We start from the raw sequence: 26,926 nt of genomic DNA on the forward strand, positions 1-26,926 counted from the left end.
TGAATTCAATCCCCACCACAGCAAAGAGTAACAACACCGCTGTGACAGAGACACAATTTTGTGAAATAGATTAAAAGCCATTAAATTTTACACTTTGAACTGGCAAATTTTATAAGAATTATGTGTCAATAAAACTTTATATATAATGTCAGATTATATCACATGTACTATACACTGTTTTACAGCATCCTTTATTTACTTGACATCATGTTTCTGAGATTTATCCATGTGAACAGTTTGTTTTTAACTATTCCATTGTATGGTTGAAAAGTATACCCCACTTATCAATTCCTCTAATTTTTTTCCATATAAAGAATTGCTATAGTAAACACCCTTGCACATCTTCTCCTTGTTTCCATTAATGTTGACAATCTCCTATGCTAACACATAAAAGCAGAATACTGAATTTCTGAACCTGTGCATCTTCAGCTTTACCAGATATTTCCAGAATACCTGATACAAAGGTTGGAGTAATTTATTTCCAACAGCAATATACAAGAGTTCCTGTTTCTTCTTATCCTTGCCAACACTTGGTGTTATCAAGCTCATTAGGTTATGCCAATCAATAGGTGTAAAATGGAATCTCACCAGGATTTAGATTTTCATTTCCCTGTTAGTAAGGGTGAACAATTTTCATAACTGGCCATTCAATCTTCTTTCCATGTCAATTGCCTAGTCATATACTTCACCTGTTTTATTCTGTCATAGATTTATATGACATCTTTCAAGATTTGGTTATCTTTGGTTACTTACAAGAGTTTCAAATATATACTCCTAGTCTGTGGTCTGTCTTTTCATTTTGTTTTTATTTTTATTTTTGTTATATTGCAGATCTTTAGAATAATGTATTAAATATAAGTCTTTTCTTTGGGGGCCTATAATTTTTATGTATTACTTACATATTTCTTCCCTATCATAACCTCATGTTGCTATGGCCCTTCAGAGTTGGACAGTCTTAAACAACACTGTTCTTTGAGCATGACATGCCCAATGCTCCTTTAATTCTCCAGTGACCAGCCACACAAGACTTCTACAAGACTGGGCCCATTAATGGTTGACAGAGGAAGAGAGGAGCTCACAAGGTCCTGTTCCTCACTAACAACATACAGGCAGTTAAAGTTTGCTTTTAGAGACAGAGGTTTAGCTGTTTTGAGTTAAGTAACACCTCACCCATGCTACCCAAGGCTAATTAATAATTAAGTAAGACTTGAGTGGAACTGTTTTTTTTGGTCTGTCATTTGTGCCACATCTGGCATGAACAGATATTTGTTGGGCTCCTCAGAAAAATTTCACTCAACAGACAGAAATTGTCTAAGGTACCCTGTTTTTCTACTCCCTTGTTGATCAGCTAATGCAAACCAAACAAAACAGAGCAATGTGGTCCTCTCTAGATTTGGCAATCTAATAGACTGACAACTAAAAGATGATCTCTTATTTAAAACTCTTCAAAGACTCTACTACCCTTCCAACCATGTCCAGAAACGGTAAGCAAAGTCGACATGTCCCCAAGATAAACTCAAGTTTATAAAACTGGCTCCCTTACACAATATCCTAGAGCCAGTCAAAGTGGAAAATCTGAAAATCAAGCCTAAATCTGAACAAACTCACTATTTTTCTTACAACATCACCAATAAAATGTAAGTGTAACATGTAAGAAGGCTGAGTTAAGGGTGATCATAGACAGAACATCTACAATTTCCTAGGAGTAGTCTTTTCATTTATACAGGGCACAACAACACATCACTATTTAGTACACTGAATTAAGAAGACTCCCTGGTAACTCCTTTGAATTTAAGTATTAAGCAAAATGACAAGGAATTGGTGTTTGAAATGATCAAATTACCAGTTTCAGCATAATCTTCATTGGAGCTGATAAATCAGAAGAAAATTCAATGAGCTGTGCAAAAGGAAAATCATTGGAGTCAACAGAGGGAGCATTCTGAAAGGGGTCTTCAGTAGATGGAGCTCTCCCCTCTGAGATTGTGCTGAACCTTTGAACAGGGAAATGGGAAAAGCTGGAAATAGGCATCACACAAAGGTTATGCACATTGGTGCTGATTAAAATGCCAATCACCCTTCTTGTAAGAGCACACACACTAACTCTCTTGTACTGGCCGCACTTCAACCCTGAATAATGTTATTATTCAAGGTATACAAGGTAACAGCAATGTCTTCAAGACTCCTAAGAATGACACAGAGTCGTTGCCTAGTATTTCTCCATCAAGCCACCTCTTTGCCAAAGGCAGCAGCATAACCATAAACTAGCTGGGATCTAGCTTTCCTGGGCAGAAACCTTGAAGTTTACCTCTCCCCTCAAATGTTGGTGACTCAGGAAAACTTTCTTTCTGGTTGCTGCTTCTTCCCTTTTCTTTTATGAAAAGTGAACACAGGAAGCCTACACTCGCTATGTAGGCCAAAATGACTTGAACTCCCTCCTGATCCTTTCTCTACCATCAGGTTCTGGGATTATAGACATGCACCATCACACCCAGCATTACAATATACTTTTGCCATCCAATGTCAGCCAACAAAATATTGGCCAATTTTTAAAGCTGAATTCTGAAGGTGTTTGGTAGATACACACCAGAAATTCTGAATAATCTAAAATCTTCTCCAAGGCAGCCCACTGCAAAGCAAGACTAACTTTGGAGGGATGTTAGGTAACAACTTCTCAAAAGTCTTACCCTCCAAACAAACTCACTGACAAGTTATTAAACGCCTCATCTAATTTTTTAGACTTATTTTTATAATTTTTAACTATGTGTAAGTGAGGGATATACACATGACTGTGGTGTCTTCAGAGGCCAGAAGCATCATTCTTCTGGAACTGGAGTTACAAGCAGTTGTGAGCTTCCTGACATGGATGCTAGGAACAGATTCTAGTCCTCTACAAGAGCAGAAAGCACTCCTAACTGTTAAGCCATCTCTCTAGCCCCCTATTGCTCACTCAAAGGCTCAGGAGTGCACTTACATTCAAGAACTTCAGTATAAACAACACTGCGTGAGATCCACATAAACTGGCATGTTCTACTTGACCTCACAACACAGCCTTCCTAAAATCAGCATACTCTCCAACCTTGAAAATAAGTCTCTCATAATCTGATCATAACTTGCACCTTCCCTGGGGTATTGAGTCCTGACATTATTGTTCAGAAGACTTTCTTCAAAGTGTTTAGATGAAATGTAAAGACAAAGAAATTGTTCTACTTTTGCTGAGGATGAACCCTGAAAGCATTAAATCCATAGATATAATCTGCGATAAGATCTGGATAGGATTCTGTAGGTGTGAGGATGGACTAAGAGTACTGGCAAAAGTCAGGAAATGCACACAAAATGGGAAATGTCTATAGAGTGCATAAATCACCAACAGCAATTCTACTACATGTTAACAATTCTCAACTCTGCTTCTGAAGACAATACCCTGGTAACAGACCACACTCCATAGACAGTATTTTCAAAGAGGAAATATAATCAAAAGCTGAATATCTCCTTATATTTGACAAATATTTTTCATAAACTATTTAAAGACTCTCCCTTATAGTGAAAAATAACTATATAAAATATGAAGTTCAGGGGCTAGGGAGATGTCTCAGTAGTTAAGAGCACTGACTGCTCTTCTAGAGGACCAGGGTTCAATTCCCAGCACCCACATGGCAGCTCACAACTGTCTGTGATTCCAGTTCCAGAGAATCTGACACCCTCACACAAACATATATGAAGGCCAAAACACCAATGCATATAAAATAAAATTATTTTTTTAAAAAGATATGAAGTTCAAATGTTTTTTTACAAAACTAAGTATGAGTTTTACACTAATCTTTTTACAACTTTTGGCTAAATTTATGAAGACAGAAAAAAAATCAGATTTCTATATGACAGTCAGCAATAATGCTAAATAAAGATTATTGTCAAAAATAAACCAAAGTAAACTAAGCCAAAGGTATTGATTGATTAGTCTCTGTAACTTCAGCATCTTAAGACAATAGCTCTATCCAATGTAGTACACATGTCTAAAACCAGAATACAGTAAGATCATGGAGGTGCACCTAGCACAATTTAAATCCTCTATATTTACTGATTCTTAGTAAACATTCAAAATAATAAATTTTACTACCATTTCTAGGGACTGTGTGGACCAATTGCTTTACTCATTTCTGTGACAAAAGTAATTTAAGGAAGAAAGGATTCATATGGCTCACAGTTTGAGGGTACATCCCATCATGAAGGGGACACATGGCAACAAGAGTAGCTCTAGGTGTGGCAGCAGAAACAGGAGGCAGCTGGTCCCACTGCACTGCATCAGGAAGCCACTGCATCAGGAAGCTGAGAAGTACTGGTACTGGGCTGGTTCCCTCACCTGCTCCTTTGTTTTCGTTGAGGACCCAAGTCCATGGGGTGGTGTTACCACATTCAAGGTGGACTTTCCTTCTCCAGTTAAATCTTTGTGAACACATTTTCTTAAGAGATGCCCAGTGGTATATCCCCTAGAGAATTCTAAATTCAGGCAATTTGACAAAGACAATCGATCACTACACCTTTAATACATAATTAAGTAGGAGATGGCTCTCTCTCTGTGTGCCTCACAATCATACACCAAGGGGGGAAAACACATACACATAAATACCTGTATTGGGAGTTCATTTCATAACCTTATGCACAATGCTAATTTCCCAAATGCTTTTTCTCTAATATTATGCTTTCTTCCCTGCCTTCTTTGATATCTTTGAAAATGTAATTCCTGATAAGAAGACTCTGTGGTACTACAAAACAAATGCCCAGCACATTATTGTGAATCCAACAGGCTAACCGTGCAGTGCTCACAGGCATAAAACCATTTCAAAAGTGCATTCACTGTATACGGGCTCAGCAGGGTAGACTGAGTGATGACAGGGAAAAATAAAAAGCTTTAAAAAGGCAGGGTCAGGTTAGCTAAAATTTCATTCCTTAGGCTCCTCTCCCAGAAGAAACTCCCTGAGACTCTTCATGGTGAGCCCCTTTCTTTGTCATATCAGGCTAAAATATCTGAACATTGCTTTAAGAGCATCCTATGAGCAGGTTATTGACAATAAGGAATCAAAGAAATGGATGAATCTTTTAAGATCAATGACACCAGGCCTCTAAGTAAAGTCTTGTAATGTCCACTACTTTATTTCACCCATGCACCCACACCCCCTTCACATCCCTGCAAGGGTGATTAACCCAGAATTCTGAGAAGGAAAGTATTTCCAATACTTCTCAAGCTAACCAATAGGAATATTGTATTCAGAATACAAGCTCCCCGGGGCAATTAAACCATAGAGAAAAGAAAGAAGGTCTTAACTGAACAACCACAACCTGCCAACTCTGAATAAGGCCGATTGTTAGTATGCTCACAGCAAGAAAAGTTAGGCAAGGGTCAGGATGAGGAGAGCAGAAGGCCAGCACACTGCTCGGAGGCAGCAATCTCCAAAGTACTCATGAAAGCATAAGTGGGTAAACGCCTCTGAAACATCTCAAGAGCAGTTCAGAACCTTGGCCTTCAGCACATCTTTCTCCTTGCCAGTCACACGCCACATGGCTGCTTTAAGGTTGTGCTCAGCCACAGCAATGCAGGGCAGACTTTGCACGTGTGTCTTTTCTCCCACTTGTGCGGTGAAACTGTAGAGACTGAATTGGAGTAAAAGAGGAGACCTAACATGGCCAAAACTTCTCTCAATTTAGTGAGCCAACAAAACGGTAGTTTTCTATGGAAAACCAAATTCTCAACAGTGTGGTAATAAAACTTGATCATTATGTTACTGTATTTTAGCTAAACACGTATGTATTAGCTACTTTATGGTACAATTCCTTATGAGCAGTGCAGAGACGTAGCCTATGTGTAAGAAGATGATTTAGGGTTTGGGATTTAGCTCAGTGGTAGAGCGCTTGCCTGGCAAGCACAAGGCCCTGGGTTCGATCCTCAGCTAAAAAAAAAAAAAAAAAAAAAAAAAAGACGATGATGATTTAGCTATACAATAAATTAGGAGCTTTTTGTGATTTTGATTACATGTCTCTTTTTATACAATCACTCCAGATTTCTCCAACAAGAAAACTGCTGGCATGAGACAGTCCCAACACAAAGTACTTGCAGAGGTTCCTAAAGTTCTTTTCCTTACAAAAACCAGTGAATGTTGAAATATGCAAAGTTAAATGCAAAAAGAAAAAAAGAATCACTGATCCAAGTTCAGTCATCTTTGACTAGTCCAAACAGGGCACAACTTGGAGCTAACATCACTATACTATACACATATACTGAATCTATAGTGGCAGACTGAAAAGAATGTAGGAAGTAATATAATATTTCAATAAAGTGTATGAACTTTGTTGTAAGACTAATCTGAGTTCAAACCCAAGCTCTGCCATTTAATAGTAAAATATGAACAAAGCCTGATTGCTATTATTTTATAGCTTAATTAAACGTGACATATTTTCACATGGCTGATACCCCTTAAGTCACAATGCCTTTAACCTTCATGTAGAACGAGTCTTGATTATTTGAATTCATTTTCCTGATATGAATCTATTAAAAGAAAAAAATTATTCTGTCACTGGTTGAAATAGCAACGAAATCTTTATTCAAGACTACTTCTATAATCGCAGAGAGACTGGGCCTAATTCCATATCTAGCAAAGAAGCTGGTGATTTACAGCCAATGAGCAGTAATGAAAACATACACAGGAGACACAGTGGTGGGGAGGAGTGTTCTTATCAAACTAAATTAGCATAATTCTTGCTAAAAAACAGGTGAAAGACTTACACATTAAAGGTAGGGGATGAGGCATTTGATCAGATATCAAATGTGAAGCCATTCTCCCTAAGCTGGCATAGCAAGAGGTCTGCTAAACTAGACTCACCAGAGATGGACATAGAGGAACAAAGCATCCCAACATCAAAACCAAGCTGGGAAGAGCACTGAGGGAAGGCCACTAAAGTTCAATCAAGGAGACAAGTCAAGAGTAAGCAAGCCCAGGGGTTGGGACGACACACGACACTTGTCTCAAAAACAAAAACAAAAAAGGGTAAGCAAGCCCTGTGTAGGGTCATGACAGGAGCCTTTCTTACTGAGTGCAAGGGTCACTCCATATACTGTAACATACTGTAAACACGGGTTTTGGAAGCAGTGAGCTACTGCCTCTCACCCTCTATGCAAGCTATGCACAGGGACATTGTAATCATATCAGCTATACTTAAGTAGCATTTCATATCTGCCAGTCACAGTTTGTTTGTTTATCCACTGGTATTGTCAATACAAGTGATTATTAGCCTAAATGAAGGATTTCTGTATAAACAGACACAAACAGGTAAAGTAAACTATGAAATTTGTACTTTAACAGCTGATATGCTCCCCACATATTTCTTTTCCTAGTTTTTCTTATCATAAACACTTCACACTACTTCACACTTTACACTATAAAACTATAACAATGAAATTATGAGGTGATGAGAAAGAACCAAAAAGAATTCCAATGCCTTTCTCTACAGCTTAAATTACAACCTAGGAAAAATGAGGAGCAAAGCCATGCTTCTAGTCCTTTTGAGAATGGAGAAACAGTAAGTAACTTAACAGATATAGATACTGTGAGTTCTCAAATCCAAGCACTACTACCTCTCTGAACTTAAGCCATTAAGTGTTTTAATGATGTTTCCAAACTGTGCTCTCAAAAATGCCCCAGAGGTATATCACAGTCAACCCATAGTGACAGTCACAGAAATTTGGAGTCAGAGTCTATTTAAGATACAAGTTCATTTTTCCAGCTCTAAACTGTAATCTAGATAATACCTGTGATGGTACATTGGCTATAAAATGCAAACAAAATATAATTTTATAAAATTATAATGTGAATATTTGTGAATGACATTTATGTAATTTTATTATAATATGAAAACAGAAACCACAAAAGAGAAATTATTTCATTTTTCAGATTTGGAAAGCTCTCTATTTCCACTCAAATATTTATTAATCTTATGATTATTATTCCAGATCTTTTCCCTCCTCCTTCATATTTAATATGGCTCATTGCCTACATATTAAAGCAAAATTACAAATTTTATTTTATTGACATTTGTTGTTTGTACATCATTAAAATTTGATCGCTAAATGTTGTATGAACTTAATATAAAGTTTTTATAGCCTCAGACATATTGCCAATACTTCTTTAAACAAAGTTAAGTAAGTTTTAACCATCTCCACCACTTTCAGTCTCTTGTACAGTCAATTTATGTACAGGTCAGGCTCTACAAAAACAGGCATGCACAAGAACGCAGTCTTGCCCCAGAGGTTCCCTGTCAATCCAAGAACAGACAACGATATAAGATAAAAAGTGCTGAACAAAAATTCAGGGAAGTCCACAACAAGGGTACCAAACCTTCCCAGGGTGTTTAGGAAATGCCTTTTGGAAAGCTTGATATCAAAGCTGAGAAATGACAAAAAAAATAATAATAATAAAATAAAAAAATAAATAAAATAAAATAATATGAAAATTGCCCAGGAAATAGGAAATGATGGTAAACTGATTGTCAGTTAGACAGGATCTAGAATCATCTAGGACTGCAAGCTACTGGCCATGACTGAGGGATTTTCTAGAGGAGGTTAACAGACAGAGGAAGACCAACCTAACTGTGGACAGCACCACTCCATTGGCTGAAAAAGCTAGCTGAACAGCAGTGTTTATCAGTCTCTGCTCCTGACTAGATGAAACATGATCAGTTGGCCTCCTCCGTTCTGCAAAGTCTTTCCTACCATGAAGAAATGCATGTCCTCTAACTGTAAGCCAAAATAAATGTTTCTTTCTTTAAACTGCTTCTTTTCAGGTATTTGGTCCCAACACTAATACAGGAAACTAACATGGAAGGTTGAATAATAGTATCATAGTGGAATGTACAAAATCTTGGGAGAATTGAGAATAGATCACCCCCTCACCCTGAGGAAATCAGTGAGATAAGAGGGAAGTCTTTATGCCACGCCAAAGACTTTAAACTTGACCTAAAGTTTCAATATTAAGGAAAGATTTGTTAATTTAAAAGATGGTCCTGGTGCAATGTGAAGAGTAAATCATAATAGGGCTACATCTATGAATGGGATAATAGAGAGATGTAGAGAGAAGGGGTCCCCTAAACTAAAGCTGTGGCCATGGAGAAAGAAAGAGGTAAGAAGGCATTTAGAGGTATGAAAGCAAAACATTAAGACTTCTGTGATTCATGAGCTGCATTTGGGACTTGGAACAACATGGGTTGCTCAACTTGAGATTGCAACTGGTTTAGTACTCATCACTAAGTTAAGCAAGCAGGTATCTAGTGACTTAAGCTTTTTTTTTTTTTTTTTTTTTGGTTTTTCAAGACAGGGTTTCTCTGTGTAGCTTTGCACCTTTCCTGGAACTCACTCTGTAGACCAGGCTGGCCTCAAACTCACAAAGATCGGCCTGGCTCTGCCTCCCAAGTGCTGGGATTAAAGGCGTGCGCCACCACTGCCTGGCTCATCTTCATAATTTAAGGAAAATTCATCGTCATCTAATGCACTGATACCTAGAAAAGTTCAGAATTTGTATGATGTCTGGCCAATAGTTATTTCTCAAATACAATAGAAAAGAAATTAAGAGACACTAAAGAGGTAGGAATCTTGACCCCAAAACAGGTCCCAAAACCTCCATGCTATAAAATAGGAAACAGGAATAGATGTATGTTTCCTATGAATAACAGGATTTTTCCTATTGTTCTAGAAACAGGTATTAAAGTCTTGCTACTCATATTCAAAATGTGGTCAAGCTCAATGAATGCAACAGCAGCTTTCAGGGATGTGTGTTCTTGTCATCAGCACAGCCAGGCATACATGCAAGCAATCATGTCTAAGGAACCAACATTGGGCATTGACCTTGGCACCATCTACTGTTAGAAGCGGGGAGGTCCTCTCATCATAGAAAAGCAGAAAAAATTGCCAATGACTAGGATAACCTAACCACACCAGGCTATGTTGCTTTTATTGACAGCAAAATGATTCATTGGCAATGCTACAAAGTTTCAAGTTGTGATGAACAACACCAAGACAATTTTTGATGCTGAGCATCTGACTGATCAGGTGTAGGTGTGATGGTGCTGGACCTTTATAGTGGTGAATGATGCAATCAGCCTAAGGGTCTAAGTAGAATAAAAAGGGGTGATCAAATTTTTCTACCCAGAAAAGGTGTACTCTAGGGTTTTAATGAAAATAAAGGAAATTGCAGAAGCCTATCTTGGGAAGACTGTTGTCAATGCTGTGGTCACAGTGGCAGCTTACTTCAGTGACCCTCAGCAGCAGGGAACAAAAGATGTAGTTAGAATCAATTTAAAAAAACAAACAAACAAAACAAAACATTGCTGCTACTACTGCTTGTGGAGTAGATAAGAAGGTTGGAGCCTAAAGAAACGTGCTGATGTTTTTATTTGGAAGTAGTACTTTTGATATGTCAGTCCTTACTATTGAGGACATAAATTTTGCATTCAAATCTATAGCAGAAGACACACATTTGGGTAAAGAGTTTGACAACTGAATAGTTAATGATTTTATTGCTGAGTTTAATGCCAGCACAAAAAGAACATCACTTAAATCAAGGCAGGTGTCCCTCATCTGTATACTGCTTGTGAATGGGCTAAGTGTACCCTCTCCTATAGTACTGAGGCCAGTATTGAACTTGATTTTCTCTATAAGGGAATAAATTTCTGTATCTACATTACCCAAGCTCAATTTGAAGAATTGAATACTAACCTGTTCTTGGGCACTGTAGATCCTGTAGAAAAGGTCCTTCAAGATGTCAAATTAGACAGGGTGCACGGAGTGGGGAGGGGTATAGGGTGGATAACACTGCACATTTTAAGTATTGGATATTGAGTGGAAATGCAATGCCTTAAATAAAACTATTTAAAATTGTGGGGGGAAAGGCTGTCAAAGTACTGGTACCACCTGAAAGCTTGTTAGAAATGCAGTTCTCTAGCCCTATCTGAGAAACACTGAACAAGAATCTACATTTGAAGAAGACCTCAGAGATTTATAGACTTGGGAGATCTTAAGAATCACCAAAAGAACTTGTCAACAACTCACTCTCTATGGATGAAAGAAAAATGCTTTGGCTGACCTTATACCTAACTAAAAGAGTAACTCAACAATGCTTCTTATTACACCGCAAACAAAGCAACACACACAGGCATGAAGTGTCAACTAATATTCATCAAAAGTAATGCAAAGCCAAATATAATGGCACATGTTGTAGCCCACTAGGTTTCCTAGCGGCTATACCCAGCACGACTACATAAGAGGGTGATTGGACCACGGGCCTGAGTATCAGGTGTTTGCGAGGGTCTACACTTGACTGTAACAAGCAAGGGAGAGGTCTTTTGCTCCACCCCTTGACATTGTTATAAATAGACCTGTGGATAAGGATACAGGCCCAACCTAGGCTATCCTGAATTTCTCTCTGTTTCTCTCCCCTCTTTATTTCTAACTAAGTCTCTAATTCCTCATTCCTCAAGAGTCTCTGGGGTAAATAAATGCGGGGGCTGGTCTGCCACAGGCACACACATTTCATTCCACACTGGGAAAACAGAGACAGATGGATCTCTGAGTTTGAGGTCAGCCCGGTCTACATGAGTGCAAGGACAAGGGCTATGTAGGAAACTGTCTCTCCCAAAAGAGAAGAAAAGGAAAAGTAATGTAGGATCTACCATATTTAATAGCATAGAATAAATACCTTAAACTGTGGTTTGCCTTTCCTTTAAATATTTTGTAAAGAAAAAAATTATTCCCACTACCTATTGCTGAGTAGCACAATTGATAGCTTACATACTTTTAAGTTGCTCCTAGTTCCCTAGTTTCCCAGGGGAGCTTTGCAAAGCTCTTAATTATGTACTAGTCTGGAACATCTATTTCATTAGCTAATTTTCTGCCCACTTCCTTTGTCAGGTGAAAACGTGTCACCATAGATCTTAAGAGAAAACACAGCTAATGTGTTTTGGATAGTAAATTACCTTAAAACGATAATTAATATTTCAACTGCAAAATAGCACATCTATTAAAATAACACGTTTTTTAAAATAGATTAAAAGAACTAAGAAGGTAAACTTAAAATTTGGACAAAGTCAACAAGAGTCATTATACAAACTCACTGGTATCTTTATGTTAAATCTTCAATTAAAGAGATTCATCCTCATCCTAATATTTTACTCTCTAATTATTAGAAGAACATGAAATACTATAAATGATTTTTAAGACTAAGGTCACATAGAAATTAAACACCTGACTAAATGAAAGAGAAAAGGAAAATGACACCTAAAGTGGAATCAATATTGGGACAAAAGCTGCTATATAGAAGCTTAACCTCTCTAGACTGACAATATTAAGAACATGTGGCCTATTACATCAAGAAACAATGTTGTACACAAACAGTGATGATGAGCAATTCGTAGCCACAGAGCAGAGTGCTTATAAAAACTACGGCAAATCTTCTGATGATAAATAAAACTGGAGAGACATTTCAATATTTTTTGCTGCTTCCTACATAACTTAATTAAGAGTTTAGCAACTTGGCTTCAAAAGAAATCTCTGACTATAGACTGACTATCCTGTGACCGTCCTCGAGGTCTTGTACTTTTGCTTGTTTTATCTACTTTCAGCCTCCCACTTTCATTTCTCTGCTTCTGTTCCTTAGACCTCTATCTCCTATTACACAATTCACTTTCCAGAATTAACCTTCCCGTCTATCCCCTACAGATATTTCTATGCCCATCTCCTCAGCCATTCTATTAACCCACTAGGTAGCACAAAGCAAGAGAAGACATTTCAGAGAAGGTATATAGAGAAAGGAGACATCAGAAGGACAATGGATAATTGCTAATAGTCAAGAAAGACTAAAGCTGGAAGAAAGGAACTGAAGGGGAATTCCTCAAGGACTCTCACTTTTGTGCTTAAAATGCAGAAGTAAAGAGGAGGGTGGAGGAGTCTGAAACAGAGACAGAGTCGACAAGAAACTATAAATTAAACTCAGTTATCTGGCATTATCATGCTATCATAAAAATCAAAACTTTCTAAGGACAAAAACACAGGAGAAAGCATCATAAAAAACGTTTAGGTGATGGAGAGAGGGATCAGTAGTTAACAGTGTTTACTGATCTTGCAAAGAAGCAGAGTTTGGTTTGCAACACTTACGTTTAGCAGTTCAAAACTATCTGTATCTCCTGCTCCAGGACGATGTGATGCCTGTGGCCTTAGAGACTACACTCAAGTACACATATCCACACACATAATTTAAAATAATACATATAGGTATTTTAAAATTAAAAACCAATCTTCAGTCAATAGGATACCTAAAACAGCTGGTCCTATGCAAACATCAGGAAGTAGCTTATTAAATGGTTGTCCTAAGTAAACAAATGTCAAGTAGGCAGAGAAAGACAGAAAGGACATCAAATCTAACATTAAGCTGCATACAAACTAGGTTCTTAGTAAGTTCATATTAATTACTCATTTTAGTATTAGTACTGTGAATTCTTAATAGTGTATACATAGAATAATCAAGACCATCAAAAATCTCTATCCTTAGGGACAAAGAGCCAATCGAAAGAAAGCACATGAAGTATGAGCCAACGGCTGTGGAGCCCCCAGCTAGATCAGGCCCTCTGGATAAGTGAGACAATTGAATAGCTTGATCTGCTTGGGAGGCACCCAGGCTGTGGGACCAGGACCTGTCCTTACTGCATGACCTGGCTGTTTGGAACCTTGGGCTTACACAGGGACACATGCTCAGCCTGGAAGGAGGGAACAAGACCTGCCTGTACTGAATCCACCAGGTTTAAATGAATCCCCAGGGGTGTCTTGGTCTGGAGGACATGGGAATGGAGGGGAGGGGCTGGGGGAAAGGTAGGGGGAGTGTGAGGGGGAAGGACAGGGGAACCCATGGCTGATATATAAAATTAAAACATAATAATTAATAAATAAATAAATAAATAAATAAATAAATATCTCTATCTTCTATGGCAATGGCTCTCAATCTATGGGTTGTGACCCATTGGAGATGTAAAGATCCTTTTACAGCGGTTGCATACCAGATATCCTGCATATCATATATTAACATGATTCATAACAGTAGCAAAATTACAGTTATGGAGTAACAACAAAAGTGATTTTATGCTTGGGAGGTCATCACAACATAGGGAACTGTGTTAAAGAGTCATAGAATTAGGAAGGTTGCAAACCATTGTTCTAGGGCAAGGTCTTCAAGTATAAGAATATACAAGTATTAAGACAAGTGTAAGCTAACTGCTCATCTTACACCTGATAGATCAGCACTCTACATACGTGCTTATGCACATACTCACACTCACTCTCCCTCTCCATTTTCCACCCTTGCTGAGCAAGAATTCAGGTTCACCGACCTCTGCACCAGACCTATTTGTCCTGAGAATAAACTCAAAATACATATGAAAGTAATGACTACTGTTTCCAACATAGAAATTGGAAGGAAGTAAGTAGATAGATAGATAGATAGATAGATAGATAGATAGATAGATAGATAGATAAGTGGTATTTTCTATGAGTCATTACTTAACTGACAAGATCCTTACAACTATATTTTCACCTTACCTCTCACACATCTGAATAGTAATGGCGGCCTTACACAAACGCTCTACCCTTGTTCCATTGAAACATCTCCACCTGGGGAGGGAGACTTCTTAAGAGTTTGGGAGGGAGGTAAATAAAGAAGGAAGGAAGAGGGTAAAGGGGAAGAGCATGGTACAAGTGATCTGATCAAGGAAATAGGAAATGACGTGCTCTAGAGAAAGGTGAGGGAAATATGGAAGGAGGGGTGGGTGTAAAATAACAAAAAGCCATAAGGAATATTATTTTTAACTACTATTAGCTACTATTATTAACATATTATTAACTATTTATGTAAAACAACATATAAGATACATAAATCTGTCTGTAAATACACATACATAGTTTAAATAAACTTTTCTTATCTGGACTAACAGTGTTCCCTCCAAGAGCCAAAGAGCATCTAAAAATGCCCAATGCCAGACATGAGAACCCCTCTTTTGAGTTGTTAGTCAAGGCTGCCAAAGAGACTCCCAAAGCATAGAGCTTATTGCTATTGCCCTTGCTTGCACCCAGAGGTGGCTGAAGACATCATGTTCTTCAGCAGACACGGGGCACAGAGGACCCTGAGCTGGAACCAACCTGAATGTCTCCTTCCTGAGGACTAGCTTTCATGGTAACAGAAAGTGCCACACAAGCTTCCAAAGGGGGAAAGCAGCCAACAAGCCCACCACACTGTGATGCATATGAACCACAACAATGGCTGCATGGCACCAAAACTCTATGGGCACAGTAGGGTACACACACCCTGGCAGCAACTAACAGCTTTCTAAATGGACTGAAGAGCCTCTCAACCAGAGGGAGACTATGCCTGGTATTAGAAATGGAGCCAACTATTCAGTGCTAGTGAAGTCCTAGATCTTCAAGGAGAACTGACAATCCCTAACAATAATCTAAGCATTTTTCCTTCTAGTAGCAGATGAGTGTAGTCTTCACCACTCGTCAAGGAAACTTGAGACTACAAAAAACAAAACAAAAAACAAAACCCACAACCAATCAAAATGAAAGTTGTGGAGCCTAGTCCCAATGGATACACCTACAAAATATTCCTAACTTAAGGCTCTGGGAATATTATGGAAGAGGAGGCATAAGAATTATAAGAGCCAGATGATCAGGGAAATTACCACGAGACTGTGACTCCTAGTAATGTCAGGAGCTACATCCATAAGTCTCACCAGCACAACTGCCTAAACGAGAACTGAACAAATACAAAGCCAGTAGACATACGAAGGAGACAGGAAAAAGACCACACTGCCTCAACCCTACACAAAGAACTACAGGAAACTAAGGAATACTAAGGTTAGAGAAAATAGTTCTTTCCAGGGAAGAGTGCACTAATTTGTTATCCAGTACCAAATGTTTAACCCTGAAAATACACATATAAGTAACAATATGAGCAGGTTATATTTAGGAACACGTGTGTACATACATATACACATAATTTATATAATAACAATTAATGAAAAAATGACGTCATAAATTTGAAAGAGAACAAGGAGGGGTATAAGGGGAAGTTTGGAAGGAGCAAAGGAAAGAGGAAATGATGAAATAACAGTACAATCTCAAAAAAAAAAATGCCATCTTCCATGCACCATTATTCTATTAACCTCACTCCATGTCTTTATTCTCTCTGTTCAGTCCCAGTCTTCTGAGTTCCCCATCATCAATAGGTAGTCTAACTCTAATCCCACCTCCATGTATAGCATGTCCGAAAGGACCCAACTTCTCTTCCATGATACCCTCAAGCATATTTTAACCTAATCACTATTGTGGTGGTTTGAAAGAAAATGGCCCCCAAAGGGAGTGGCACTATTAGAAGGTGTGGCCTTGCTGGAGTAGGTGTGGTCTTGTTGGAGTAAGTGTGTCATAGCAGACTTAAGCTTTGAAGTCTCATATATGCTTAAACCACATCCAGTGAGACAGACCACTTTCTGTTGCCTGTGAGTCTAGATGTAAGAACTCTGAGCTCCTCTTCTAGCACCATGGCTGCCTGAATGCTGCCTTGCTTCTTAACATGATGATAATGGACTAAACCTCTGAACTGTAAGCCAGCCATCACAATTATCTGCTTTCCTTTATAAGAGTTGTCATGGTCATGTCTCTTCACAGCAATAAATACCCTAAGACAACCACTAATAAGAAATAATCTATATGCATCTCTGACTATGACCATTCAGTCCTAGTTTTTAAAATACTGATATAGCATTTCTGAAAAGTACAGAAATGACTTTTGTAAGGGAAGTAGTTTCTGAATATAAAAGCTGTGTTCATTTCTGTATCTGTAGTATAGAAAAAAGAATCTTAGACATCCATAACCTGTCTTGAGAAAAGAGCTACAAGAGGCTGGTACTATGCTATTTCCTGAGATATGTGTTCACTTATTTGTAGCCTTAATTCAGGAAAATATCTACTTAGATTATGCACACATTTTTGTAAGACTAAAACCTAATAGCAGCATATTAGCCACTACAGTGATTCTAACCCCTGTTCTGTGTTCAAGAGCACCAAGGAACGTTTGTTTTCCTTCGGTGGTTCCAAAGCTTCTTTGCCCTTTTAACAAGGTGATGTTAGACTCAAAGAAAAATACTAGCCAGAAGTTGAAAATGGCAATATTTCATGGATAATACTGCCTTAATTTAAAGGAATGCTAGGAGGACTGGCTAACTCACATGAATAAAGTACTTTGGAAATGTAGATAGTTTACAAATTCTAAAGGATGATAACAATGGTGAGCTATCTATGTTAACATTTATAAAATGTAATTAAAAGATAATAAGCACTTAAATATCACTTTAGATTTGCTAATCAGATTCCAGAAGCTAATTAAGTCACAAGGCATGCACCCAAATATATGTAAATATTTGCATTTAGAAATCAAGTCACCATGTCTGGCGGTGGTGGCACACCCCTTTAATCCTAGCACGTGGGAAGAGGCAGGTGGATCTCTGTGAGTTTGAGGCCAGCCTGGACTACAGATCGGGTTTCAGGACAGGCTCCAAAACTACACAGAGAAACAATGTCTTGAAAAACAAAACAAAACAAAAAATCAAGTCACCAAGTTAGGGCTTTGTAAAAGGAACTAAAGGTAACCCAGTTATCTTTGATATTTCAAACTTCAGAGAAGTAGAATTTACTAAAATATACAAAATAGAGCAACACAAATTCTGATATCAGCTCTCTCTGTAAAACTGGCTTAATAAAAGACTATCAAGAAGAATTTGAAAAGGTAATGTTATTCAACTAAAGATTTTCCCCTCCCCATTGTACTTATACTCTAGTCTACACTAGAAGTCTAGCCTCAAATAAATAAAAAAAGAAAGAACATGATAAAAGAAGACCATTTACTGTACATATAAAGGTGCTAGGATCCCAGACTGAGAGCAGAGATACAACTCAGGGACACATTACCTGCCTGACTTGCGCGCGGCTCTTGGTTCAATCTTTAACAGTGCAAAGAAAGAAAGCAAAGATCCTAGACTGAAAGGTGTTTGACATACCAGAAAAAAAGTCTATGGCCAGCCTATCCTCAACATGTCCAGTCTCCTCTGTTTTCACAAACTAAGCAGTGTTGGGCCTCTTTAGTACTTGGATGACAGAATTACTACACCAAGAGAAAGAAGCCTGGTGTAATGATAACTGACTGTGGTAGTTTGAATGTAATTGACCCAAATAATCTCATAGGGAGTAGCACTATTTGGAAGTGTGGCTTTGTAAGAATGGGTATGGCCTTGTTGGAGGAAGTATGTCACTGGAGGGTTGGGCTTTGAGGTTTCCTATGCTTGGGATACTATTTAGTGTCTCAGTCAACTTCCTGCAGCCTCAAGATATAGTACTCTCAGCCACTACTTCAGCATCAGTCCACCTGCATGCCACCATGCTCTCCATCATGATGATAATAGACCGAACCTTTGAAACTGTAAGAAAGGCACCCCAATTAAATGTTTTCTTTATGACTTATAGTGGTCATGGTGTCTCCTCAGTGCAATAGCAATCCTAACAAAGACAGAAGTTGGTACCAGGGATTAGGGTATTGCTTCAACAGGCCTGACCATGGTTTTGTTTGGAGGAATTTGACTTTGGTACTTTGGGTTATGAAAGCAATAGAATGCTTTAAGCACTGCTTGATGGGTCATACTAGTAGGAGCATGGAATAAAGAGGTGCTAAGTGTTATTTGAACTATTGGGGGCTACCTCAAGAGATTTCAGAGAAGAATTTTAGTATGTTCCCTAGAGATCATTCTTATGATATTTTGATAAAGTAACTGCCTTTTGCCCCTATTCAAAGAGTCTGCATGAGGCTAAAGTAAAGAGTTTTGAATTAATTCCCTTAGCAAAGGAAATCTCAAAATAGCCTAGTATAGAGCTGGAGAGATGGTTCAGTGGTTGAGAGCTGACTGCTCTTCCTGAGGACCCAGGTTCAATTTCAAGCACCCATGTGGCAGCTCACAACTGACAATTACTCTAGTTCTAACAGACCTGATACCCATGGCAAAACACCAATACATATAAAATAAAAATAAATCATTTTCTTTAAAAAATAAAATCCTAGTATAAATTCTGTTGTTACTAGTATTCATGTTTATAAAGGTATATAATGAAAAGGAGCAAGCTGAGCGGGGTAAATTATAAAATGTAAATTTTAAGGAGAAAAAAAGCACCAGGAAGTGGAATGGAGTTAAATCCTGTGTTCAAGAAGATAAGCGGATTAAGAAATATAATAAAGGGAGTGGTGATCTCAGGGCAAGTTCTCACCCAGCTAAATTTCTAACTTGTGAAAAAGAACTAAAGAAAAGCTTAGAGCCAGGTGTGCTGGGGCACATCTTTAATCCCATCACTGGGAAAGCAGAGACTGGAGAATCTGTGAGTTTGAGGCCAGCCTGGTCTAGAGATCCAATTTCAGGACAGCCAAGCTTAGGCAGTGAAGGTCAGAAAGCCAATGAAGATAATTGAACAAGGGGAACATGTTCCAGCTCCAGTAAGCAACAAAACTTGGCAGCTTCAGCCACATGGTTCTGGCTTTAGAGTTAAGGATAGAAAAAACAGGTTATGGAATTTGCCTCCACACCTAAAGAAAGCTGCTGAGGCCAGGCACCTGTAAGGAGTATCCCTGAATGGAGGTCTAGTAGAGAAGCCATTGTTTAAAGCTGTGATTGCCTTGGAGAACCCAAGATGTTAGAGATGCCAGAGTCGTGGGACACCTGCCAAAGAGTGCTGCTAACAGGGAGTAGAACCAGCCTGAGAGAGAAGTGTGTTACAAACAACAAAGCTAAATAGAGTTGGAGATCTGAAGAGCATTTCAACATCAGACATGGAGATGCAAAGTTTGAGTTTGCCTAGCTGATTTTCGGTCTTGATTTTGTTCAGTATTTCCGATGCTTCTTTCCCTGCATTTTGGAATGGAAATGTATATCCTGTGCTGGAAGTATGTGATGATCTGCTTTTTTATTTTGATTTTTACAGGTTATTATAGTCAAGAGACTGCATGAATCTCAGAAAAGACTTTGAACTTCAGACTTTTAAACATTGTTGAGACTGTGATAGACTATGGGGACTTTTGAAGTTGGACTAAATGCATTTTGCATTAGAAACTGTTACAAGCTTATGGGGGCCAGGGAGTAGAAGCTGGTAGTTTGAATATAATTGGCCCCCATAATCTCATAGAGAATGGTACTATTAGGACATGTAGCCTTGTTGAAGGAAGTCACTGGGGGTGGGCAGGTACTTTGAGGTTTCCTATGCACAGGATACCACCCAGTGTCTCAGTAGACTTCCTGTTGCCTACAAGATAAAGGACTCTCAGCTACTAGTCCAGCACCATGTCTGCCTGCACACTGCCATGCTCCCCATCATGATGATAACAGATTGAACCTCTGAAATTCTAAGCAAGCCACCCCAATTAAATGTTTTCTTTTTAAGAGTTGTGGTGGTCCTGGTGTCTCTTTACAGCAATAGTAACCCTAATGATAACACTGACCCTAGGTCTATGTGTGTACCTCACCATATACTATATTAAGTAGAGATGGCACCTAAGTTAACATGTAAGTATGAACATATACAAAAACAATGTCATTTCTTAAGGAGATGGCTTGAATCATGAGAGATAAAAGTTTTAAATAATTAGTTAACTAATCAACTGAGACAAAGTCTCACCATTTGTCCATACGCTCAGGGCCAAGTGATCCTCTTGCCTCAGCCTGTTGAGTACAATGAACTACACAGCCATCTTGATACATGTGAAATAGAACTTGATCTGAAGTTAGCTAACCATGTCCCTTGCCATCATCTGGTCTCTCTAGCAGAAGAACCAGGATTCTAGGTGTTAGACCTCCAGCCTAGAGGCCTGCATACTAGCCTCCACATATTAGTTATACATGAGTAAGATACCATAATGAATCAAACTAGGCAAAATCATAAAGGTGTATATATGTTTTGTTAAAAAAAAGAAAAAGAAAACCAGTCAGTTGTTGTAGGACATATCTATAATTCCAACACTTGGAGAACTGAAGCAGGAAGGTTGCTGTGAGTTCAAGACCTAATAGTGAGACTCTGTCTCAAAAGAGAAAACACACACACACACACACACACACACACACACACACACACACACACACACAGAATGGTGGTATATGGGTACATGCCTTTAATCACAGTACTCAGGAGGCAAAGGGAGATGAATCTCTGTAAATTGAAACCATTGAGAAGTACATAGAAGTTACAGACCAGGCAAGGATAAACAATAAGACAATGTCTAAAAATGAGCATAATTTTAAAAAATATGATGTATGTGTGTACATGAAAAGAAGAAAAAGAAAACCATGCAGAAAATGCAGCATTCTAGTCAACTATCTAAATAAGCATCAAGAGCTAATTTTCAATCTCTGCCTTAACACTTAATGTCTGGGCAAATCATTTAAAACTATTTAAAGAATTTATTTTAGCTATGAATAATAAAAATGGCATTATTGATGTGGAGATTATATAAGATATGTGACATATTAACCACAATGGTATGTTAATGTTCATTAAATTGATTAGCTATAATTTTTTTAATTATTTTATTAGTGAAGACAAATTCAAATAATAGCCAATGGCACCAAAAATAAGTACAAAAAAAGATAAACAACACACAGAACAAACTTAAAGACTATAGGAAAGAAGAGGACTTAAATATTTCCATGAAATTGCTGAGTAGGTACTATGAAGTGACACAGAAGGCTTAGTGGGTAAAAGTATTTGCTATGAAAGTAAGAGGACATGAGTTTGGTACCTAGCACCCACATATAAGACAAGCATGGAGCCATGTATCTTTAACCTGAGTGTAGGGTACACAAAAACAAGTAGATCCCAGGAGCCAGCTAGTCTAGCAGAAATGACAAGCTCCAGGTTCAGTGAGAAACTCCATCAACAAACAAGGTGGACAGAAATGGAGGAAGATGCTCAACATCAATCTCTAGCCTCCATACTTACATACATACAAACACGGACATCACACACACACACACACACACACACACACACACACACACACACAGAGAGAGAGAGAGAGAGAGAGAGAGAGAGAGAGAGAGAGAGAGAAATCATTCTGCAAGGAACAGTAATTCAGCTGAGGAGAGTAAAACTTTATGTGAAGGAAAACAAAATTATTTATACAAAAGAAGAGGAAGAGGAAAAGGAGGACAAGGAAGGAGGAGGAAGAGGAAGAGAAAGAGCAGGAAAAGGCTGCTGCCTATTGGCTTGATTAAAAATAGCTAGATGAGTTCTAGGATAGCACCAGACTGAATCAAGTCTTGAGACAAATAGAACCAGGACTGCAGAGAGGAAAGGAGAAAACCAAAACAGTACTTCATGCGTGGGGTTTACAGTGACTGCTAAATATATATAACACAGGGGAAAGAGTGAGCAATCCCAGTTGGTACACACTGAAAGGGAATGGCAAGCAAAACGTCATGCTGAGTGCCTGTAATCCCAGCACTGGGAGACTCAAGTAGGGGAATTATATTCTGGGCTATTCCTAGACTATCCTAAGCTGCATAGTGAGATCCTGTCTTAAAAATAAATGGGGAAAAAAAACATAAAGAAAGGCAGCAAATCTGCAGGCTTACAGTACCAATATAATAGAGCCAAATTACAGCTCTTGCACTGAAAGAGGATAATGACCTTGAAAGTCACAGTGCTGTGCCAGCTTTCCAGTGTGACACAGACAGCCTGGCTATAGAACAGGCGGCATGCTACAGGGAAGTTAAGGTCATCCGAAGAATCAAGACCCACAGAAGGAAGGCAGGTCAGTGAGAAGAAAGGTATTAGGTTAGCTAGATGAATAGGACAGTGGGGCAGAGCTGGAGGCAAGTGAAGTTCTACACTTATACTATAAAGTGCTCTTGGCAACATCTTCTGGCTTGACCTCTTAGAAATTTTCCTAGCAGGTTTGAAACCAAATTGTAAAGTCTCAAGAATAATTAATTAAAACCATTAATTCTTCTCCAAATCTTCCTGTTCAACAGTGTAAAGAGAACTGACTTTGAAATTATTATCACAATTCTAAGACTGGCTCAGATGCTTAGCAATCATCTGTGCTTGAAAACAGCAGTCACCACTGGAACAAAAGAATATACAGCAAGTTCCCAGGAGGGTTGGGAAAGCTGAAAGAAATAACACATGTAAAGCTTGAACCAAGTCACTTTCACTACCATAAGCCTGGATGAAGTTTTCTGAAACAACACTAGCATTTCTTTAATTCAGTCTAGTGCTGAATTATGTGTCCTCCAGCCACAGATTGTTAAGCACAGATTGCAGAGCCCCAGCCATAAGTTTCTCTGCCAGTAGTCTAGGATAGAATGTGAACATTTGCATTTCTAACTAGTTTCCAAGTTATGCAGATGCTGCTGGTCTGGGAATTAACACTTTAAAAACCACCTGTCTGCCAAAGTCATTCCTGATGGAATCCTGAAAATTTTTTCATAGTAAGACATAAGGATAAATCTCTCCCATAATCATTAAAAGGTAACAAAAAAATCAGAGGGAAAGCATCATATTTTCATGTGCAAGTATGGTAGAAAAGAAGGGAGGGAGGGAGTGGAGAGCAAAGCAATCCCTACAGAGAAAGTTTTAGTTGCCCCCACTCTTTCCCACACAGTACAGTATTAGTATAAGTTTCTTCTTAAGAACCCCAAATGATCACTGTCAGATTAAGCCCCCAGAGAAATGCAGACAGAATGAACAGTTGGCCTTTCCCTTCCTAAATTTGTGTGTGTGTATGTGTGTGTGTGTGTGTGTGTGTGTGTGTGTGTGTGTTTCATATATACAGAAGTTGCTTGTTCTTATTTTAATATGAGCACTAAACTATTTGTAGAGTTTCAAAGGCCCAACCTAGTCTCAGTAATTTCAGAGCTACTGTCCTGGGGTTCCAATCCCCTGCTCCTTTTAATACTGTGCCATGTCTATTCTCTATCTACATCCCAGAAGCCATGAATGAAGGGAGATATAGTAGGCAATAAAACCAAGAGAATAACAGAAAAGATCAAGATTTTCTCATGCTCTGCACTGCATTCCTTTCTTCATCAATCTGACCCTGATAATGATCTCAGATGAACTACTCACTTTACATACATAGTGAGATGGTGCTTACTTATGGTGTTAGAAATTATATGATTCTTTTATAATTAAAACACAAACTTTTCCTAATGTGAGTGCTTTAAATAGCCCTATCACTCTTCAAGAAGTTTACACTTACCCATTTATAAGCAAAAGGGGTTTTCATCATCTTCAATAGGTGCCAAGTAAGGGAAAAAAAAATGAACGAACCTCTGCTTAATCAGAAACAATGTAAACAGAGAGACTGTTAGGATTCCAATTTAAACAGACACACAGGTTCATGTGTTTGGATCCCTGATGCCCAGCTGTTGGCAATGTCTAGGGAGGTTGTAGAAGCAGGCCTCTGAAAGCTTTAGTCACAGTAACTTGCAATAATGTTCTCTGCTTCCTGATCAACAACCAAGATGTGAATAAGCCATATTGCAAGCTCCTATGGTCACAAAGTAGGCCTCCACCAGGTGCCATGTCCTCTCAGCACAGTACACTGCACCCTCGGAAACTGGAGCCAGAACAGCCCTCCAGTCCCTCAGTTCACTTCTGCTAGGTCTTATGTCGCAGTGACAAGAAAACAGTGGATAATACAATCACCATGGCAAAATTACTAATTGCCAAGGCTAGCCAGACAGCTTTAACCTGAGGCCTTAGAAACAGGTTACTAGAATTAAGTGACCCAATTCTACCAATTTTAGTGTCACACACTAACAATCCCCCTCCCCACTTCTCCCTGTCTCCACAGTGTTAGTATTTAGAAAGAACACTTTTAGTAGAGGATTTTTATGCTACATCATTTGTAACATTCACTTGAAGCTTGAAATTAAAATTTCCTTCTCTTACCAATTTAGTCCCTTCCCATTTGGCAAACATCCTTTGGATTCTGGCATCTCTAATGGAGCTGAAAATTAATATGACTTTTTGTTTAATTCTTTGACTATGTGAATGAACCATCAATAATGTTAGCATGGTTCTGTACAGTTGGCCAGGAGTTATAATAAAAAAAAGCCTCACATTTTAATAGCACCTGACCACTCAGAGAATCACAAAACCCCTTGCAAACCATACTCAGAAGACCTCCACACTACTCACCAGTAACTATGCCTCCTGTGAAATGCATGCTCTGCATCATTAACATTTACTCCAAAGAACTGAAGAAGAGAGTCTCCAAAGGTTCTAAAGAAAGACAGTACTAAAGAAGGTAAATACAGAGCTGAAAGAAATGGACTTATTTTAGTACAAGTGAGTTTCACTTAGGGCAAGAAATAAAGAAAAAATTTTATAATAAATGTATGAAAATCAGAATTTTAAATGTCTTTTTCTAAAGAATAAAGAAAAATCTTGGATAGTTATTATAGCCCAACTTACTACCAAATGTTTCATCATCTTGCCAAGTACATTGTCATAACCATAATGAAAATCATGCTTACCCATGACTGAATATCAGTTACACGGTAACATTTCTGTAACAGTCTCAAGTCAAGCTGCCAGACCAGGAACCTTCTTAGAAGAATTTAAGAGCAGCCTAGTATGAGAGAAAGCTGGAAGAACTGGTCTCCTAAAGCACATCACACTTTCAATTTTATGATTCTTGCACTAAATATTTTTAAGTCTACAAAGTTCATCACATTTAAAAGGCATTTAAAAAAAAAGATTTATTTATTTATTATGTATACAGAAGAGAGTGCCAGATCTCATTACAGATGGTTGTGAGCCACCATGTGGGTGCTGGGAATTGAACTCAGGACCTCTGTAAGAACAGTCGTCAGTGCTCTTAACCTCTGAGCCATCTCTCCAGCCCTAAAAGGCATTTTAAACTCAATTTTAGGGCTGGAGAGATGGCGCAGAGGTTAAGAGCACCGACTGCCCTTCCAGAGGTCCTGAGTTCAATTCCCAGCACCCACATGGTGGCTCACAACTATGTGAATGAGATCTGGCACCCTCTTCTGTACACATAATAAATAAGTAAATCTTTAAACTCAATTTTATCCTTGTTTGGGATTCTATAACAAAATACTATATACCGAGTAGCTCATAAACAACAGAAATTCATTCCATCATAGTTTTAGAAAAGCTGGAAAATCCAAGATCAAACCACCAGCTAGTGGTTTTGTGAAGTATTTTGTCTAGTATTTTGTGAAGGTCTGCTTCCTGGTTCACAGCCAGCCACATTCTAGTTGTGGTACCACATGGCAGAGGAAGATCTCTGAGGCCTGTGAAAGGGCACTGATTCCATTTACAGATTCAAACATGGAATCTGCTATACTCTCAAACACCTAATTCCTTCACAAAAGCTTCCACCTCGCAATACCACCACATTAAAAAATAGAACTGATCACATGGATTTAAGGGGGAATAGAAATACAGTTTGTAGTAAATCTTCAGCCAACCAATGACAGATAAATGTTGAGCAGCTACTACTCATTCACCAATTAAGTATTTAGTAGGTGCATACTGCACATAACAACCTGTGTCAAACTCAGGTGGGGAAACAATTAATTATATTCTCTTCTCTCAAATGGTCAATTGGTTTAATAATCGCTGACCAGCATCCACTGTCCCAGCAAAGCTACAGTTTTACTTTAGTGGTTCTGGGATCTTGTTAATCAGAGCTGATTCTTTGGCTCCAGCTGCCAAGATACCACATATTCTTCCCACAAATGGCAGCAGTCTTTGCTTCCCTCTGAAAGGTCACAAGCCAGGCTT

At 38.4% G+C, this 26,926-nt stretch overlaps 1 protein-coding gene and 1 pseudogene across 1 annotated transcript in view; one reads left to right on the plus strand and one right to left on the minus strand.

Moving 5' to 3' along the window:
* Positions 1 to 26,926, minus strand: part of Exoc4 (exocyst complex component 4) — a 767,731-nt gene that overhangs the window by 606,928 nt on the left and 133,877 nt on the right. The window lies entirely within an intron of this gene.
* On the plus strand, positions 9,149 to 10,879 carry LOC118579442 (annotated as a pseudogene).

This window comes from Onychomys torridus, chromosome 3 (genome assembly GCF_903995425.1).
Source record: "Onychomys torridus chromosome 3, mOncTor1.1, whole genome shotgun sequence".
NCBI classification, from domain to species: domain Eukaryota; kingdom Metazoa; phylum Chordata; class Mammalia; order Rodentia; family Cricetidae; genus Onychomys; species Onychomys torridus.